Raw genomic sequence first — 21,574 nt, 5'->3', positions numbered from 1 at the left:
CTTTGTTCAGTTTTAAATTCTTTTGCTTTATTTTGTTTGGGTTAATTTAAAAGATATGTATTCAAGCTCTGAAATTGTTCTGCTTTGTCTAATCTATTGTTAAAGCTTTCAGCTATGTTTTGTAATTCCTTCTGTAAATTTTCATTTCCAGAGTTTTGGGCTTTCTTTAAATATCTATTTCTGTAGTAAATTTTCATTCATATCTTGAATTGTTTTTCAGATTTCTTTGTATTGGTTTTCAACTTTCCCTTGAATCTCATTGAACTCCCTTATGATCCATGTTTTGAATTCTTTATCTGTCATTTTAGAATCTTCATTTTGGTTGGGATCCATCACTAGAGAGCTAGTGTGATCCTTGAGGGGTGTTACAACACTGTTTTTTCATGGTGCCAGAATTCTTACGCTGGTTCCTTCTTGTCTGGAGAAACTGTCACTTCTTATTTTTGAATTTACATTCACTTTAGTGGGATTTTATTTTTCCCCTTGAAGGTGTGACTGTTGCGTATGTTGGGTAGGGTCATTTGGCTTTGCTAATTTGTGATCCTGGGGGTGGGGCCTAAGGTTCTGTATGAATTCCTTGGTTATAGATAGCCTTAGTGTAGTGGCTTGCTCAAATACTGCTTGTTTGTAGGTTATAGTAGTGGTATACTCTGCATGTTGTCAGGCTCACCATCTCCTGCAGAGGTGGGGAAGTAGAGGTCTCAGAAGATTACCTCATTCCCCAGTGCTTGGCACTTCTGTCTATTCTCACTTATAAATGGGAGCTAAATAATGGGTATACATGGACATAAAGAGTAGAATAATAAACATTAGAGACTCCAAAAGGTGGAAGGGTGGAAGGTGATGAGGCTGAAAAATTACCTATTAGGTACAATGTTCACCATTTGAGTGACGGATACACTAAAAGCCCAGACTTCACGACTATGCAATATACACATGTAATAAATCTGCACTTGTACCCCCTAAATCTATAAAAATATTTAAAAATTTAAAGCTGGGAAAATCAAAATAAAATACTTAATAGATGAGCTGAGATGATTGTCTATTTAGAAAATGCAAGAGACTTAAATGGCAAAATATTAGGGAAATCAGAAATCTGGCTAGACAGATGACTGACAGACAAAAATCAATAGCTTTCCAGGACTTCAGCAACAATGAATGATAACATGTAATGGAAAATGGTTTTATTCACAATAGCATCTTTAAAATCTAACACAGTTAGAATAACATTAAATAATAAATGTACAAGATATCTGAGAAGAAAAATTTTAAATGTAGTAAAGGACCAAAAAGATACCACAAACAGTAAGACCTGCTATGAGACAGGATGAGGAGATTCAAAATTCAATTCTCCCACAAGTAAACTGTATCTTCAGTGTAAACTCACTTCTAAAATCACAACGAATATTTTTAAGCTGATTCTACAGATCATGTGGAGCTTCTGCTTAAGACAGGATAAAATAGTTTTATTCTACTAGACTCCCTGAAAACAAACTAAAACTAAGAAAACACTGAAAATAGAAAAAAACATAGCCCTTGAAACAGGAAAGTATTCACAACTCCAACCTATAAACTATGAAATATTTAAGTATGAAATATTGCTGCTGAATAATGTGAAATCTTAAACAAAAGACGGGAAGATGCAGAGCCAAGTCTGTTTCTCTCGGACCTGACAGCACATCACACTACCAAAAGGAACATCCAATATTCTGTTGTTTAGAGCGCAGTTAAGATCAGGTGGATGGGTCAGGGGCAAATGGGGGAAATAATCTGACCCCTCAAAACAGCAGCCAAATAGAAATCATGCTGACACATTCTTGTTTCCTAGCCAAGGACTCTGCTGGAGGTTATTTGTATGGAAGAAAAGCAAAAATTTTCAAATTAAAACATAATTCATCTGCAACTTTGGGGGCTTTTCTCTATGCTGCCTCAATTTGAATGCCATAAACTACAAAAGGATGTATTCCCAATCGCAAGGAAATAACAGATTTGGTGACAGATGCTTGAGACAGCCTGTGACAGTTTTAAAACATAGCCCCCAAATTCATTGACACTCCTATCTAGAAATGGATCTGTGCCCCACCTTCAATGTATAGAATACAGAAGAAGGGATGCTGTCCCAGTTTCCAGGTCCAGGCCTTTAGTAACTAGCAGCTTCCACTTCCTCTCGCTTAGAGAACTTACTCTTGGAACCCAGCCACCTTGCTGTGAGGAAGCCAAATCAGTCTGTGGAGAGTTCCACCTGGAGAGGGAGCGACAGCCAGCAAGACTTGCCAGACATGTGGGCGATCCATCTTTGAAGTGGATCCTACAACCCCATTCAAGCTGCCCCAGCTGATACCATGTGGAGCAGAAATGAGCTGGACCCACTGCATCCTGCCCAATTTGCAGAAATGTGAACAAAATAACTGATAGTTATTTTAAGCCACTCAGTTGTGGGGTGGTTTGCTCTGCAACAATGGATAACCAGGACAAAACCCAAATTAAAAGAGCAGTCAGCCTCAGCTTACTCTACCCTATTTCACCCCTTTCCCTGTACTATTATTTAAATAATAGTCAGGCTTTTAAAAAGATGAGTTACAATCAAAAAGGAGGGAGTAGTACATATTCATGAAAACTGCAAAGTAATTTTTTATAAATAATGGAGGGAATTTAAGCCAAAGAAGAGCCCATTATCCCCAAACAAATATATCAAAGTATTTCAGAGAAATTGTAGACAAAGAGTTCTCCATTATTCTGAAGGACTTACAGAAAATATGGATCTCTCTGTCTGTGTCTTTCTATATGTGTGTGTGTGCATACGTGTGTGTGTGTATGTAAAGTAATAAACATTAAGCAAATGCTCTTAAGTATCAAGCAAACAAAAATGTTCAGAGTAAAGATTCAAAATTTTGTAGAAGAGATGTAAAATAATTAAGGGAGATGAAAAGTGTGCTGGCAATACTCAGGGAAAAAGTTGGAGAGATAAATAAAATCACTAAAGAGACAAAAGACACTCTAGAAGCCGCAAAAATACAATGAACTTCTCTGAAAATATTGTGAAAATATTGTTAAATACATAGAAGATGCATTTGGGGAAATAACACAAAACAAAGTAGAAAAGAACAAAGATATAATGACTCCAGAGAATCTGACAGAAATGGATGACAGATAGTTGGATAGTTTTGAAGAAGAAAACACATGGAAAAATATCATAAGAACATGACGTAAAACAATATTCTCCTGAAACAACGTAATAAATAGATAGACATAAAGGACCCACTAGATTCCAGGAAAGTTTCATTTGGAATCATCAACAGCATAAGATAATCTGAAAAAGTTACTAAATTTCAAGCTTAAAGAAAGGGTTATGGAAGCATATAGGCAGAAAATTCAAGTCACTTACAAGAGCAGAAATAATCAGATTGGCCTTCGACTTGACCACAGTGACATTCAATTTCAGAAGATGGAAAGGCAGCACATTTTCACTTCTGAGGGAAAGAATGTGAAACTCAAGCCAAATTGTTCTTCCAATATAAAGGCAACAGATTAGGTGCTTTAATAAATAGTGTGGGGCAATGGGCTGTTCCTTTGGGAGTAAAGTTAAATGCCTAATTCACATTATTCCTAAAATGGAACTAGGATTATAGAGCTAAATGTTAAGAAAACTACAAAACATTGGAAGCATGTTTTAGAATTTTGAATATTAACAGCCTTCCTAAATAAACTTTGAATTCTAGAAACAATAAAGAAATAGACAGTATTTTATAGATCTTGTGTGTGTATAACTATAGATATGTTCAATGTTTTCAAGAATATTTTTGCCAGTATCAGCGAAAATTTTAAATGTGCTCAGTGAAGGTACTTCTAGCAATCTGCCTTACAAAATATTTGCTTACATCAACAAAGATATTTACACATTGTATCACTGTAATAACAAAAAAATGTAAATAGTCAAAATGTCTCTAAGAAAGATTAAATATATTGTGCTACACACAAACAATGGCATACTTTGGAGCCTTAAAAAAATCTATGGCCTGAAAAACCTTCTAAGACATTTTAAGTTAAAAAATGAAATTTCTGAAAATGTATAGTATATAATAGTATTTATATAAAAATTATATCTGTTTAGAAATGCATATAAATGTAAGTAAAAGGATTTTACTCTATATACGTTTGCATTGCCTTAATCTTTAAGGCAGAAAATACATTACTATTTTGCTTCTGTAATAAAAAATGATTTAAGAAATAAGTGCATTTTTTAATTGGAATGAAATAATCTCCCTGCTCACCTAATAGATGTTGTAAGTTGTATTTACGCTGTATCCTGATCACCTATAACTAGCATAATAGTTGACTCTTTATTGTTAGTAGGTCTCTACCTATTAATGAATGAATGGATAGGAACATAGTAAGAATCCAATGAAAGGATGTTTGTAAAAGGCATAAGGTATTTGTGTGACAGCAAAACTTGACTTTAAGTGATGAGAGTAAAACTCTAGAAAGGCATGTGTCTCTGATGCCAGGACAATTGACTGAAAAGTGAAATTTTTCGCCAACCAACCAGTTGTTCAACTGATTAGTTTGGTGACTTGGAACAAGATAGGCCTAACCAGACCTGACGGAGCCCTAATACCCCTGCTCGGAATTGTGTCCATGTTTGTAGAACAGTTACATCCATCTCCCAAACCATAGGAACAGCTTATAAAATCAAACAAATATGAGATTTATCACTTAACGTGTGGACTTCCAAAAATATAATGAAACTTTCCTCTAGCTGCAACCCAAACCTCAAATTTATCATTTATATTATTTTTTCTTTAAGTTCCAAATTACTAACCATGTAATAATGTTCAAGAGGTATTCAATATATGTACCATAAACTTGTCTCAAGAAAATAAATTTCCATAAAATCAAAATTTATTGTTGGGGTGGAAGATCTAAGAATTTTGGGGATCAGTTGGGTAATGTTACTGTGTCGTGGTCCAGGACACAAGAAAAGAAGTGATGGGGTCAGTAGGTAAGTGGAGGGTACATGCCCTCAAAAAGTGCCTCAGGTTCAATTTTTATTTTAAAACATGTGATTAATTGGATATGGCCAGTTGTGACCCCCAGGCTTAATTGCCATAAACCCTCTGTTCCATTAGAATCTTTTCATTGTGACCCCCATCCGAGGCCACTCTCCTTTCCACATTTACTCTTTTGTGTCTGCTGTTTTATCAACCAGAAATTCCCTCTAAGTCATCTGCCTCCAAATGGCAATCATTTTGCAAAGCTGAGATCATATTCTACCTTTCGGGCGGTCTCAAGAACTTGCCAGCCACTGATTTTCTCCCCTGAATCCCCAGAGAATGCTTTATTTAGAACCATTGACTCTCAAAGTGAGACAAGGAGTTAAAGTTCTATAATCCAGTCACAGATATAAATGATATCCAATATGATCACATGAGGTTGCTCTGCTTAGATCTGATGATCTCAGGAGAAGGCAGGCAGTTGAGGAGCAACAAGTGCTTCCTTCCACTCATCTCTTGCCTGCTTTGTTATATCTTCAAGTCATTGGTTCTGGTCCAGCCTCTGGGAATCATAGAGTCAGGAGCAGCCTATGTGTTGTTGCACCTGCCCAGTATTGACTAGCAAAGTGTTTTTTTTAGAAAAATATAAATTTATTGTCCAAATTTTAAAAAATCAAGAGAACTAACATAAAAATCCAGATTTCCAGTTTCTTTTGAAAAAACTGGAAGATGTAGGAATATTGGGAGACTATAGATACATCTCCTCTGACAACAATGAAGCTGGCATTAAGAAGTGGCTATCCCTCCCCTTAACCCAGGCACAACACTCCCCCCAAACTGAGCCTAGGGACCATTTGCTATGGAGTATTGAGTTTGAACAGTGGCTTTTTATGAAAGAGATAAGAGGAAAGGCAATATATTTTGTGCTTATGTCTCTGTGAAAGAAGGAAATGTGAAAGAGTGAGACTTTCCTCACTCACATTGCCTGCCCAACCCATGTGGAAATTTGAATTTGCCACCTATAATATTGAACAAGAGTACCCTCTCCTTGATATGAAAGTCGTTTAAATAATAGAAAAAGTAAAACTATCAAAAAGAATTAAATGTTGTCTCCTATGCAAGTTCCTACTTCAGTTCTATATAAGATAAAGTTCTGATTCCCTTCATCATTGTAGTTGCTCTCCTGTGAACAAGTTTACTTCTATATTTTTAAAAGTGCATTAGAATTTTTGACCCAAATGCAGGGATTATTTTTAATCCCTATTAAGTTTTGTTTGGATTTATGCAAGACACTTGGCCTCTCATCAGCAACTTGTGGACTAATTTGAAGGAGTTAGAGTTAGATGTAGGCATAATTAAGTAATTGGGTATTGATTTATTTAGCAATAAAATCCAGTGTTTCTAGTAGCTTTGCAAAGAGCTCTATTTAATGACTTATCCTGTTTAATATTTTTATCAGTGACTGAAATCATGGGATAGATTGCAGGCTTGTCAAATTTGCAATTGATATGAATCTGAGAGTTATAGCAAGTATACTAAATAAAATATCAAGATTCCCAAAATATAGCAATGAGCTGGAAAAATAAACTTCTTGTGTATTTAAGATTAGTTTGACATAACTAGTCTCTGAATTATTAATTATATTTTAATCATCCTACCAGATTTTGTTTTAAACTATTAACTGATAAATAATCTTAGGTAACAGCATTTCCAAAGAAATATACTGTAAGCAAAGTCTATAATATTCAGAAAAAACATTGGAATATGAATTTATTTTAAATTTTTTTCAAATGATCAAATTCTAAAAGGAGCTATAAATCAGAATTCCATTTTCCCCCTCAAATTTTCACTTAGTAAACTCAATCCAGGGCCTGAGAGTTAAACTCTGATTATTTTCCCCATGAACTACATTATCATTAACAAAATTGATCTTATCTGAAAATCTCACCGGTAATAGTCAAGGCAGAAAGAATCTACCTTAGCTTCTGTGATAAAAGAAAAGGCTTTGTGCTCTTATCCACAAGAATAATTTCTTCACCCCAAATAAACTGGCATGTTCAGAGCAAAAAGACAGTTCACTAAAATGGAAGGTACTTGTGGTTCTCCTGCACCTTCTTAGAAGGTGGTTACATTGCTAGGGCAGCTCTGCCATTCTTGAGACACAATCAACCAGACAAGTGGTTGTTCTCTGCTGTTGTTTCTCTGGGTTTTGCCTTTTTTCCCTGCTTAAATGTCTTGGTTTAAGGAGTTATTTAAATAAATGTGAAATCTCTGTATTTCAGTTCACTTCACTTCTCATTGAGTTTGAAGCATCTCCTTGATGAATAACCCAAAGATAATTACTATAAAGGATAACAAAAGGTTATCTGTCAGATTTTTTTTTCTCTTTTTCCCCCAGGCCAAGTTGAGGATAAATGGTTGTTGAATTAACAAAAAATACACATTTGTGTTTTTTCATTGAGCCTCATATTAGCCACTAAGGAAGTAAAAATAATATAATTGGATTATCTTTCATCTCCTTGCCAAAAATGATTTCTCTCCTGCTGTGTCCTGACATCCTCAACTGGTCCTTCAGATTTACAGCTCTAAGAAGACAAGGAGTGCTTCTGTTCTGCTCACCGCTGAATCCCCAGTACCTAATGCCTGGCTCATAATAGACTCTTAATAAACATTTGTTGAGTGAATGAACATCTCAGGGCCTTTAAACATGCTATTCTTTTTGTCTGGAATTCTCTGCCCTCAGTACCAGCTAAAATATTCCACCATTCCAACCCCTTCCTTTCCTGCACAGCTCTTTCTCATCTGTCAAATGACAATTTAAATGGAGTGTCCGGGCGTGAATTTTGCCAGAGTATTATAGCTAGTAGATCTCTCTCCTTTGCCCCCCACTATACACACGCATGCACACACACACATACACACACACACACACACACACTGGTAGGATTGCCAGATTTAGCAAATAAAAATGTAGGACACCCAGTTAAATTTGAATTTCAGATAAATAATGAATAATGTCTAAGTATTTAATATTGTCAACTCTAAATACAATGCCCCGATCGTAGCACTTATCATAATTTGTAATTCTATTTTGTTTATTCATTTGTTGTCTATTATTCCCTAATATATTTTAAACTCCATGCCAGCAGGGACAATGTCTGTTTTCCTCACCAACCTATCCCATCGTTTAGCACAATTGTCTGCACTAGTAGATACTCAATACGTACTTGTTGAGTCAGTAGTTTGGACATCAGATAAGCTGTCAAGCTTAAGATTATTAATTGATAAATTATTTGGGTGAACAGACCATTTATTTATTTAGTGGTTCCCCCATGTGGTTACTGATTACAGTCAGTTACAATTTTTAAATATTACCTTATCTCGTCCAGGCGCGGTGGCTCATGCCTGTAATCCCAGCACTTTGGGAGGCCCAGGCGGGTGGATCACGAGACAGATCGAGCCCATCCTGGCTAACACGGTGAAACCCCGTCTCTACTAAAAATACAAAAAATAAGCCGGGCGTGGTGGCGGGCGCCTGTAGTCCTAGCTTCTCGGGACGCTGAGGCAGGAGAATGGTGGGAACTCGGGAGGCGGAGCTTGCAGTGAGCGGAGATCGCGCCACTGCACTGCAGCCTGGGCGACAGAGTGAGACTCCGTCTCAAAAAAAAATTATCTTATCTCTTGTTGATGTCACCACAAAGGTAAGAGGAAAACAGGGAGATGGTCATAATTTACCCCAAAAAGATTAACCAGTTAAATGTCGATAGTGTAGCTCCTCTGCTGTTTGATTTAATCTTTTTGGAAAAAATATATATACTTAACTGAACTACATTATTATTATTTTTGCTCGAGAAGAAGTTTTGTATATATTAATCTGGGAGAAAATAAAACAGTATTGACTATAATATTTTAAATACATATTTAAATACATTCCTTGGACCTGATTCATAGCATCCATAAAATGAGACTGTTGACAAAATGTGTTCTAATTTTATGTTATGTAACTCTGATACCACCAAAGTTTATGCCATAAAATTATTTTGCAGTTCAAAAAATGATTATTCTAACAGAAATAATCAAATATAGTCATTTAAATGACTCAAATATGTCTCTGTAGTTCATCTTACTAACATTAAATATTATAGAGTGAGTGTTTATAATACAGATGGTCTCCAATGTACAATGCTTTGACGTAATGATTTTTCAACTTTACAGTATTGTCAGCTCTAAATACTAGAGTGTTTACCGACACTCATTCAGTAGGAAACATACTAAGAGTACCCGTATAACCATTCTGTTTTTCACTTTTGGAACAGTATTCAATACATGATATGAGATACTCAACATTCTATTATAAAATAGGCTTTGTGGTAGACCATTTTGCCCAAGTGTAGGTTAATGTAAGTGACCTGAGCACATTTAAGGTAGGCTAGGCTAAGCCATGATGTTCCACTGGTTAGGTGTATATTAAATGCATTTTCGACTTAACTATATTTTCAACTTACCATGGTTATTGGGATGTAACCCCATCATAAGTGGAGGTGCATCTGTACCCTTTCTCTCCTTTTATCCCTCCATCCCTCCATACTCCATCTAGTTGTCCCTTAGGAAAATAGCCTCTGTCCCCTAGTTGCTCACATTCTAAACAAAAGCATGCTCCTTCCCGGCAGTTACAGTGAGAAAGCCATATTTTCCTAATGGTGTTTAGAAGGGTAAAATACATAATACATTAAATTAGATAAATGAAATACAATAAATACAGATATATTAAGTAAATAATGGCCTGCCCTCCTGGCAGCTCACAGTTTAATTGGAGAAGTAAATGTTCACCTCCACCCAAGCTCATTCATTACCAGCTTCCAGCTATATTTTTTAGCTCTTTGTATTTTATTAATTCTTTGTGTTGGTCTCATTCACAGATGAAATTTTTCACTTGTAATTCCTCAGAACTAAATCCATTCATAGGGAATTCAGAGCAGTGCAAATAGATTTCACACCATAGAGTAGGAAATGATAGCAACAATGAAAAGGAGCAGGAGGGGCCTGGGGACCAGCCAATGGGACCAATTCAGTTCTCAACTGGTGTTGGGTTTTGAAAAGGTTGCCTCACTCTCACCTGTACAGCACAGTCCTTTGGGATCTCTGGCTCTTCCAATTTCATTTTGTTAGTGAGAGGTCTACTGGAAAAGAACCACCGCTGACTATTTAGTTCCACTCCTTTTACTGCAAGTCACTGCCTCTGCATGTGGCATACTGTGTCTGTGCTACACACCAAAAGTTTGAGGGCTTTGCCTGTGGGAAGACACAAACGGAGCTGACATTAATATCTAGAATTGGGTGGTGGCTGAGGAACGTTCAGAGTCTCTATGTTCTTTTCCTCTGTCATGTTGATTGCTGCTGCCAAGCAATAGATTGGAAGCTGATATCTATTCCCCAGTTCATCATAGCACTCTGTAAGTGCACCATTTATAATGTTACATTTGCACTATCAATGACTGCTTGTGCGAATTCATAATAACTTCTATCAAAAACATGTGCAGCAGCCTTCAAGAAATCCCAAATCTTCTTACAGCCTTCAAAAGCTAGTGCAGTTGGCCGGGCGCAGTGGCTCACGCTTGTAATCCCAGCACTTTGGGAGTCCAAGATGAGTGGATCACGAGGTCAGGAGTTCGAGACCAGCCTGCTCAGCACACTGAAACCCCATTTCTACTAAAAATACAAAAATTAGCTGGGCATGGTGGTGTGCGCCTGTAGTCCCAGCTACTTGGGAGGCTGAAGCAGGAGAATTGCTTGAACCCAAGAGGCAAAGGTTGTGGTGAGCTGAGATCGCACCACTGCACTCCAGCCTGGTGACAGAGTGAGACTCTGTCTCAAAAAAAAAAAAAAAAAAGAGAGAGCTAGTGCAGTCTCCCAAAATTCGACCCTCTTGCTGGTCAGTTGTCTGTCATGGGATAGTAGCTTTTCCATTTTTGTTTCTCCGTTTTCAAAGGCTGGTTACCATCTAGAGCAACTCTGGTGCCCTCTGAGTTCTCGCTGAGTCTACTCGAGGGGTTGTTCTGGATGCCCGTACCCACGTGGGCTCCCTGGCGCTTGTCTACCACCTCCAGGCGCTTTTCTGAGCTCACTACCACAGGGCTCTGTACAGGTGCAATACTCCACTCACCCAACACAGCCCAGCCCCCTGCTGATTTTTAAATTTTAAAATTTATTGAGTGTTTACTATGTGTTAGTACTGATAAGTGATTTACATATCCCAGCTCATTTAATCCTCCCAACAACTATGCTCTACTTACTTCTCATCCTATTTAATAGATAAGAAAACTGAGGTTCAGGGAGGTTAAACTACTTGTCAAAAGCCCTCAGCTAGAAAGTGGAGGAATTTAGGATAGATCAGATGTATGGTATATTTTGAAGTGACATAAATGGATTACATGTCAAATGAAATAGATCAAAAAAGTCTTATAAAAGTAGGATTCTCCCCGCAAATGAACAAAAGGACTATAGCATGACTCATGGAGGCAGGGGCTACCAGAAGAAGAAGCATTCTCTCAGCTTCTCACTTCTCTTCTGTGGCTAAGATACAGCTGTGATAAGGGGTTTAGTGGGAGGGTATTAGTTGACCCAAAGACACCCAGGTTGAAGCTCCACCCCTGCCACTTCCTCATGTTCCTGGACAAGTTTCTTACCCTATTTGATCTTCAACAAAATACAGGTGCAGCTTCGTGAAAACTTAATGAGATGGGCTCTTTGTAAACTGTAAAATATGATGAAAATGGTATTTATTACTTGGCCTGTTCTATTGGTGGGACCAGAAGTTGCTGAGATACTGAGAAAGAAAAGGGTACACTCAGTCCTTTCTTAAACTGCTGTCCATGTGGGTGGTCCTCTGGATTCAGCTGGAGAAGAGTGGAGATTAATGAGAGCTAGTTTATCCTCTTACCCAAAGCTATTGTCCTGGTAAAATGAGGATTTACTTGCCTTTCCTCGGGATTGACACAGCATGACACCATGAGATGAATTTTTATCTAGGGCATTGCAAAACGTTGTATACATGCATTACACAAAATAAAAGCTTCTGTAAAGATTTTAATATGTGACTGCTATGCATGGAAAATGTGTCTGCATTATGTATACAATGTAAATTTTTGCAAATTTGAAAATCCCATTTTCATCAGACAAGCATAATGGTTCTGGTTTGCTTTGAGTAAGCTTCCTTTTTTCTAAGTATTAGTTAGTGTTTGGAAATGCTTTTCTTTCTTTATTCCCCTTACACAAACAGAATTACTCTGCTTAGAGCATTTATGACAAGTTCTCTCAAAAACTGAACCCTGTCTGGGATTTTGCTTGAGAAACTATATAATCTTTATAGTGACAGCATCTTCCGTGTTTTCTTTTTAACTTCCTTGATTTTCCTCTTGTCTTTCAGTTACTCCTTGTGGACATTCTTCGACATCTCTCTACAATATCAGTAAAATACAGGGCTTAGAAAATTGCCTCAGCAGCTCTTCTGAATGAGTTAGATAGAGGTGTGTGGGTTCCTAAAGAACAATACTTTCTCTTCTGTAAAATTATTTTCACTGTTATGATGAGCTTGATAGGGGAAGCTATCCCAATTTTCAAAATGCAGGGTATCATGGTTCTGCAGTCCCTTTGATGTGATGCTCCATGGAAACTGCCAATTCTCTCCTCAGAGGAATGGTCTAAACCCTCTGAGTCTTTCACTAAGCCAAGTAGATAGGAAATTCTATCTGCTTGCTTTATTTCTCCTTCACATAAATAGCTATTTTGATATTCTTTCTGTGTTCATAGATGAAAGTGGCATTTCAATTTTGTAAGGTGATACTTCTTACTGTTAGATAAGAATATCTTTGAAGGCCCATCAGGATCTTTTCATCAGGCAAGAAATATCTCCCCTATAGTGTATCAAAGGAGGCTGAGAAGAATGGTTATTCTCCTGTCATTGCGCCAGTTTGGTCTTAAGGCCACCTCTCTCTCACCATCAGGAACCACCTTTGGTCTTCTAGACAGTATTAGGGAAGAGTGAGAAGCAGCACATCAATTTTGTACTGTCTTTGAGCCCCTGTTGGGTATCTGTGGTTTTCTGCAGTTACCAGACTTTCCAAATCTGGAATGAGCATTGGGCCCTGAGACTCCTGACAAAGCCCCTTCTCTCTGCAGCTACCCTAATATTCTACTCCTATTATGGAAGGTTCTGACCATTGGCATCGAATACTTTTCTTTACGCTCTCTTCCAAAGACCCTCTCTATACTCCTTCAACTTCCAATCTCCAAAGCTCCCAATGTATTTAATATAAAACTCTCTTGACACAAGTTCAATCAGTTGGCCACATAAAGTAGGCCCTATGCATTACTGATTTTAGGACTCTTGAGAATTCCCTAAGAGGAAATGGTCGATATTAGTGCTTTTCCTCCCACGGTTCCAGCACTCTGAGATCTCCTACTTGTATCTCAGTCTCAGCTGTGTTGTTGGCTGTCATGCAAATATTCCTAGGATCCATTTTCTCTTTACCTTCACTCTGATACCACTTTATGGTCTTCCTCGATCCTTTCTGGACTTACTCAAAAGCCTCATAAGTGATCTCACTGCCTCTGGACTCTCTCTCTTTTAGTCCATTCTTTATGTTGCTAACTGTCTTGTTCTCTAAAAGACCAGTCTTGTCAGGCCAGAGGCCAGTGGCTGCCTGGCATCTCAGGATCAAGTTGAAAGTTCTTAACAAATAATTCCTAGCCCTTCACTGAATCACTACTACCTTTGTCTCCAGCCTCTTCAGGAATTTGTAAACTTAGATTCCTACAGGGCTAAGGTAGTAGGCTGGGAGAGAGTGGGAAGGACAATGGGAAAATGGAAAGCCCATTCCCCACCTGAAGGTGACTGCTGCTGCTTAGCTCTATCTAATTCTTGCCATGATGAAAAGCAGGTCCAGAATGGACAGATCTGATTTTTCAAAAGAAGTTAAAAATCTGGATTTTCTATGTGAATTCTCCTAATTTTAAAATGTTAAACAAATTTTCTTTTAAACTAATAAATGAAAAGAAAATGAGAAGACTAAATAAAGTACAGCAATTAGATGAAGCCCATGGGCCACCAGTGTGCAATCTGCCCCCTGCTTCCATCTATTCTAATCCAGGGTTCAGTCAATGTTTTCATGTAAATGGCTAGATGGTAAATATTTTGGGCTTTATGGGCCATAGGATCTTGATGGCAATTACTTGACACTAGATGTAGTGCAAAAGCAGTCATATGCACTAGGTCAATAAATGAGCATGGCTGGTGTTCCAATAAAGCTTTATTTATAACAACAGAATGGATTAGGCTGACTATAGTTTGCTGACTCTTGCCTAATCAAAGTAAGATATCTGATACTTCTCTAGAGACTCCACATGATGATAGATTCTATCCCTTTACCCAAAATGGCATTTCCTCCTTCATTCACCTGGCTCATTCCCTAGGCATCCATCATCAAGACTGAATGCAAAAACACCTGTCTTGGAAAACATGCCTGACTCTTTATAAAGCCCAGCTGTGTTCGGTGCCCCCTTGGCTCCCATTTCATCCTGAGCATTCTTCTTATCACGCTGTGCTTTCTATTTCTTTGTCTCTCTGACTAGAGCATGATCATCTCTCAGGCAGGCACTTATCTAGTATCTAATTTATTGAGCAAAAATGAGCAATTGATAAAAGATACAAGTAAAATTTAGACATCTAACAATATCAAACAAGGAATCTCTTCTTTGTCCATATTTATGAGAAGTTTCTAAGGTGTCACTAAAGATCCTTGGGAGAAGCCAGGAAGACTTGTTAGCCTCCTAGGCCAGGATTTATGGAAAGTGAAGTCTGTGCTGGTCCCTGCCAATGACCAGCACTTGGCTGAGTCAACTCTGTCACCTTCTAGACCTCGATTATTTATGTCCATAAGTCAGCTGTGCATCATGATCCCTAAAAGTCCCTTCTATTCCCAAAATTCTCTGGGAAATTTTCTCAACATTTTAAGCAGCATAGACTGTATACAGGTTAACCCTTTTAATGCCATAATCCAGTGATAACCTCAAAGATTATTGAGGGACGTATGGAACTATTTGCCTCTTCATTCACTGTCCCCAAGTTATTTGTTTTGAGGAATTTTCTGGGGGTGTTTTAGGTGTTTGGCGATGTTTTTTAAAAAGTTTTCTCCTCCTTTAGTTTCAGTCATGAGTTTTTATACTTCTAGTAGTCTCCCAACTCCTTTTCATTCACTGTTTCTAATGTTTTACATTAGAAAATCAGGTAACCAACCTTCTCTAAACTTCTCAGAGTTGTGCAGATGGTAAAAGTGAATGAAAGCAGAATACTGTACTGTAAAGAATACGAAATTTAGGTCGGGCGTGGTGGCTCACACCTATAATCCCAGCACTTTGGGAGGCCGAGGCGGGCGGATCATGAGGTCAGGAAATCGAGACCATCCTGGCTAACACAGTGACACCCCGTCTCTACTAAAAATACAAAAAAAATTAGCCGGGCGTGGTGGCAGGCACCTGTAGTTCCAGCTACTCGGGAGACTGAGGCAGGAGAATGGCATGAACGCAGGAGGCAGAGCTTGCAGTGAGCCGAGATTGTGCCATGCCACTGCCTCCAGCTTGGGCGACAGAGCAAGACTCCATCACACACACACACACACACACACACACACACACACACAATTTAAAGTTATAAATTTCAGATGAAGACTCAATTTTTCCTTCTGTTATTTACACTGTGCAGCCTTGGAGAAGGTGCCTAATCTCCTTGAGCACCTATTTTCCTCATCTATAAAATGAGGATAATCATATACACCTCATGCAGTTGTTTTGAAAGTCAATGACGATAAATTTGTTTATAGTACCTGATAACAAAATGCATCAAATGATACTTGCTATTTTACTGTTATTATTGACTCTGAGTTATTGTCATATTCAGGCCTCTTTAGTGGTCCTAGTTAATCAGGTTGCAGGGGGATGCTTTTCCTCTTCCATCCAATTCTAATGATGAGTCTTAGACACAGTCTAAGCGGTTTGTTCTGCCAGTGCTCTTACAAGACAGATAGGAGAGGCAAGTGGCATAAAGGCATGGGCAAGATACAGTCTGGGCCAAATGATTGCTGCCTGATGGAGAGGGTCTCCATCTGTAGACCGTTCTTTGGTTTGGAAGATTTCTGCTCTTATACCTATATGCAATCTGGGTCAATTACCAGGTGATTCATTCATAAAGTGAGTTTGAACTATTCTTGGAAGGATAGGCTTTGTTGTAAGGCTCATGACACTTGCATTGAGCCAATAATAATGTTTCACCTGCTTTCTTATACGTAGGCCTAGTGGTGACTGTCAGTGCCTGTGGTGTGGCCAGTGCACTTGGGATTATCATTCTAAATTCTCAGGCCTCTGGGTCAGCTAGGTTTAGTAACGAGACTCTGAGGCAAGTTGGCTGACTTGTGTATGTTGTTCATGGGCTGCTGCCAGCAGCACCCAGCAGGCATCATTGTGGGTAGTACACCCCTGGAGAAGCCATGCTGTCTCCCTGTCACACCCCTAGTGTCCATAAGGACCTATTCCCAGGACCCCGTCTCTTCTTACTTGCAAGGGGACCAGCGCACTCTGAAGGACTCTGAAGAACTCTGAACATGACAGTTATCCCCTGTCATAATTTCAGTACATGAACTTAAGCTTTCATAACCTTTTTTTAAATTTCAAATTTCTGGGCTCATGGCTATCTTTTGAAAAGCTTAGTCAGACAGTATCTCAGAAAACACCAAGTACTCCACCTGACACATAAAAGGTTACTATAAATGTGGAATCTGAATTGTTTGTTCCATTCCCCATCATGGGAGTGGAAAGTTTCTGATTTCCTAAGTGTGGTTTATATCTCTCTCACACTAATAAAGAGATAAAAACCTTAAATCATCTTGGATCCCTATTGAATACCATGTGAGTAAAGACATGATCCAATTATAACACATCCAGAGAGCAATTTCTCCTCTTTTTATTAGACAGTCAGTTAGATGTACTCTATTGTCTGTTGGAGAACTATGAATTAAAGTGCCTGGAATCTGAAGAGAGCTCTGTACAGCCTATTTTCCCCCAAGCCGGACATATCCTTGAATATGCTTTGTGGCTCAGTATAAAAGAGAGGCAGAAATGGTTGCAATCCTGATCAAATCAAGGCACTAATCAAAGGACTAAATATAAAGCTTGCCAAATGATGCATAGCAAGAGTGAGAAGGAGAAAAGGGATCAAAAATTGATGCAGGCATACCAGAAATGAGTACACAGCCTTGTGTAGAGAGCTAACCAGAAGCAGGAACATGAAACTGAGCCTAGGAAATACTAGAAATACCAGTCTTAACCCTCAGAGATGGTACCCTTATTGTCTGCCTTGGTGAAGTCTCCCAGAGGAAACTAAAGAGGGACTAAGGTTCACTTTGGTGGTGTGTTTCTGCTGTGGAGCTGAGGGACAACTAAAAACACAGCAGGGGTAATATAAAGAATCTGTAGGAAGGAAATTATAAAATTTGAATACAGGAGAGATATGCTGTGTTGTTGGATAGGAAAACTCAACATTAAAAGTGCTAATTTTCCCAAAATTAATTTTAAAATGTAATTCAATTCCCATAAAAATAATAGAGCTATTTTTTTCTAGAATGGACAAAATTATTTTAATTCCACATGAAAGAATAAATGAGTTACAATAAGGTCTAAAGCAATTTAGCAAAAGAAGGAATAATGGAATAAAAATTATAATTATTGCAGTGTGGCATGGGGATAGGAATGGAGAGTTCAAACGAACAGAATAGAATATTCAGAAAAAAAAAAAAGAGGCATGTCTGTGCACAGTCATGCACATGCACTCCATGTTTCAAAGTGGCATTATAATTCAGTGAGAAGAGAGGAAGGAGATGAAGTTGAGTCATTTAGCTGTCCAATTATAAAAACACAGAAGAAAGTTTTAATTCTACCATCATACTTCACATGAAAACAAATTCCAGATGATTTTTAAAATGTAAGAAATACCAGACTTACTACTACTTAATACTACCTGGTAAGCACTTAACATATCTTTCTGGAAGATTTTGTTATCATAAAATTAGATTGCAAAATTTGAGAAGTTTCAACATATTCTGGAGATTCTGGTTGCCAGAGCCTTAAACATATAAAAATTACAGACTGTTTCACAACAGTCTTAATTTTCTTTTCAGTAAGCTAACATCTATAATTGCTAAAATTAAACCACTTGCTGTTGATATTTGAAATTCCTTTTCACATTTTGTTTAATTCTAAGATACTTTTGAAAAGAAAGAAAAGGAGGAAAACAGAGCACACCTCAGACCTCTTTGAGTTAAAGATTAATCATGCAATTTAAACCATAGCCCAGCATAAAGGTGGAAAGGTAATTGATCATGTTAAAAGCAGTTTGCCATAGAAAAATGTTTTGTATCTTTCCAGTACTTCCTGAAGTCAAAGAATCAAACTGAGAAGAAAATACAAGCAGTATATTATTGGGAGGCTATTGCAATCAGCACAGCTGTTTCCAAATTGTTTGTCACATATTTCAGCCCCTGCTGTGTTTTTTTTTATATATATATATCTTTCTACATTAGGGGAAAAAGTCCGTATCAGTCCAATTTAGCGTTCTTAAAGTGCTTCAGGTTTATAAGATGCTTCTTTAAGCAAGTTGCTATTGAGATAATTCTTTTTGTTTATGTGTAATATTCAAGTTGAAATCAGGGTAGTCACCTCTGTCTGGCAGGCTGGAACATTCTAATGAGAAATGTCACAAAATTTGCCCTTAGGGATGTATGAAGATGTAACTTGGTGCAAATTCAACTGGGAATTCCCATACCTGTGGTTTCAAATCAGCTCAGACTAGTTGCAGGTATTTTGGTCTGTTTTGCTGTAAATAAAGGGATGCTATGAAATAAAGGTTTGATACATACACATAGTTCTGTTGGAGAAACTTGAAATCACTTCAGAGAAGCAATTATTTACCTTTACTTTCGATCAGGAATCCATGTTGGTGGTCTGGCATCTGAATACCCAGATGCCTCTTGGGAACATGTTGGAATACAGGGGTACCACCCTGAAGATCAGTGTGAGCTCAAGTCACGCCAGCTCTTATTCATCTAGGGTTATCCCATGAGTGAGAGAGAGACTGTCTAAGGACCATAGGATTTCACGGAGTTTGGTTCTTCCTCCCAGACAATATTCCATTTAAATGGGTTACACTCATGAAAGTTCATGTTGGTTCAAGATTTGAGACTTTGAAAGAAAAAGGTTGAAAATGCAAAGTTTAACTTCTATGCTGTTGTAGTGACATCTGTTTCTCTTCAAACTTGACACTGACAATGGCAATCACTGTCTCTGCAGGGGGATAGGGTCAATGCCTGTCTGTAGAGACCCACCCTCTATAGGGGCAAGCTAAGAATCTGTCTTGGCTAAGTCTAGTACTCACTATCTATCTTTTAAGATGTTTCTGACATTGATGACTGACCCAAGGCTTTAACTTCAAAGTTTCCTAGGCCGGGCATGGTGGCTGATGTCTGTAATCCCAACACTTTGGCTTGAGACATTTGAACCCAGGAATTTGAGACCAGTCTGGGCAACATAGTGAGACCCTATCTCTAAATTTTTTTTTAATTAGCCAGGTATGGTGATATGTTCCTGTAGCCCTAGCTATTCAGGAGGCTGAGACAGGAGGATCACTTAGACCCGGGAGGTCGGTACTGCAGTGAGCCGTGATCGGATCACTGAACTCCAACTTGGGTGACAGAGTGAGACCCTGTCTCAAAAAAGAAGGGGGTTCTTTCCTTTAATCTCCAGGTACTTTGTATAACATTATTATACTTGATTTCTTGACTTTCCATCCAAGATCCACTCTGAGTCTGCCTACTATTTTTATTCATGCTCCCAGGCCGTAATTGAGACAAATTTTATTGTCTTCTAGTTTTCAGTGCTGTTTTCAGAAATCTAGTGCTGTATGATTTTTATCACTGCGTGTGTGATTTATCTTTTGTCTCTCAAGAAATCATATAGACTCTTCTCTTTATTTTATATTGAAATATCACAATAACATGCCTGGTATAATGCTCATTTCTACTCATCATGTTTCATGTTTGGGTCCTTCAATTTACCAATTCACATCTTGTATTGTGGAAAATTTTCTCATGCCATTCCTTTGATAATTACATCTTTTTTCTCTTCTCTTTGTTATGGAACCTATTTAATAAAATTATTGGACCAACTGATGTGACCTCCTCATTTCTCTTCTACTTTTCAATTCTTCATGTCACTCACTCAAACATCTTTTTATCTATATTCTATCAATATAAGTATTTTATGGAAGATTTCCCCAACTTTATGTTCCAATTTTGAAATTTTTGTTTCAACCCTTGTATTTTATTTCTAAAAGCTCTTTTGTTTTCTGAATTTTTTCTAGCCTCCTATTCCCTTACATGAATGCAGTATCTTCTCTTGCCTCTGAAAATATTGATAATAGTTTTTAGAAGATTTTTTTGGCACCTTAAATTGTGTTTGTTTTCTGCAATTTTTTTTCAGTCTTTTGATTCTCTGTTTTCCTTACTTCTGTAGAAAGGCCAGAATGAGTAACCATATTTAAGAGTGAGGGGAAAAGAAAGAGGGACTGGAGTGGGGCAAGTTCTAAGCTCATCAACTGGTGAGCCTCACTGTAGGACAACTAAGAAATCTGGCCTTTATTTGAAGGCACCTCTAAATCTCATTATCTGTGAACCAGTCTATTTCTCTGTCCCAACCTGCAGGACAGTCGAACGGGCCCTGGAAGGGGGAGTGGGAATGGAGGAGACAAGAAAACACGAGAAATGGAGACAAGACAAATAGCCTGATCAAGTCTCATTTATTGAATGTAGGGTCATGCCTTATATAGGCTGGCAGGGGAAGAGGTTGGGCCAGGGCGGTGACCGGGGGGCCGAGTCTTCTCAAATTACAATCGCGCGTGTGCCGTGGGTTTGTACTTTTCCCCGGGCGCAGGATCGCGCCTGCGCCCTAGGCTGCATATCTTCCTGGGCGGGAAAATGTTTGCGCGCGCACGGGAAAGGCTTGCGTGTGCGGGAACAGTTTAGGCGCGTGCGGGAAAAACTTAGGCGCGCGCGGGAAAAGCTTTGGGCGCGTGCGGGAACAGTTTAGGCGCGTGCGGGAAGGGTTTGTAATGAAGAACCCAGAAATGTGCCATCTTGTCTTCGCTTTGCGGAGATCAAGCAACAGAGGTCGGCTAATTCCAGGCCTCATGGCTCCGGACAGGTCCCCCTTTTTTATATATAATTACGGCTAGAAGATTGTCCCTCGGGAACTGCGCCTGTCTTAGGTTGGAGTAATGCATCTCATCACTGGTACCCGTCATGGGATTAGGCAGTAGCTTATGACGGCCCTCCTGTCTTAGGTTAGTGAGAGATGATACTCTCTTACCCGTCATTGGCTGTCCAGTTCAGCGCATAGGGAAGGTGGTCATAATGGGTGTGAGTATGAACCACCGCGATCTTCTTGTTCTAGGCGATGATAATGGACCTGTATAGGCTTCGCTT

At 38.5% G+C, this 21,574-nt stretch overlaps 1 protein-coding gene and 1 pseudogene across 1 annotated transcript in view; one reads left to right on the top strand and one right to left on the bottom strand.

The window, feature by feature from the left end:
• SLC9A9 (solute carrier family 9 member A9) overlaps positions 1-21,574 on the top strand; it is a 597,181-nt gene that overhangs the window by 218,866 nt on the left and 356,741 nt on the right. The window lies entirely within an intron of this gene.
• On the bottom strand, positions 10,060-16,647 carry LOC108535868 (ubiquitin domain-containing protein 2 pseudogene; annotated as a pseudogene).

This window comes from Rhinopithecus bieti, unplaced genomic scaffold (assembly GCF_001698545.2).
Source record: "Rhinopithecus bieti isolate Rb0 unplaced genomic scaffold, ASM169854v2 scaffold_12642, whole genome shotgun sequence".
In the NCBI taxonomy this organism is placed as follows: domain Eukaryota; kingdom Metazoa; phylum Chordata; class Mammalia; order Primates; family Cercopithecidae; genus Rhinopithecus; species Rhinopithecus bieti.
Note: the sequence above shows the minus strand (reverse complement) of the source record. Positions and strands in the feature narration are given on the sequence as shown.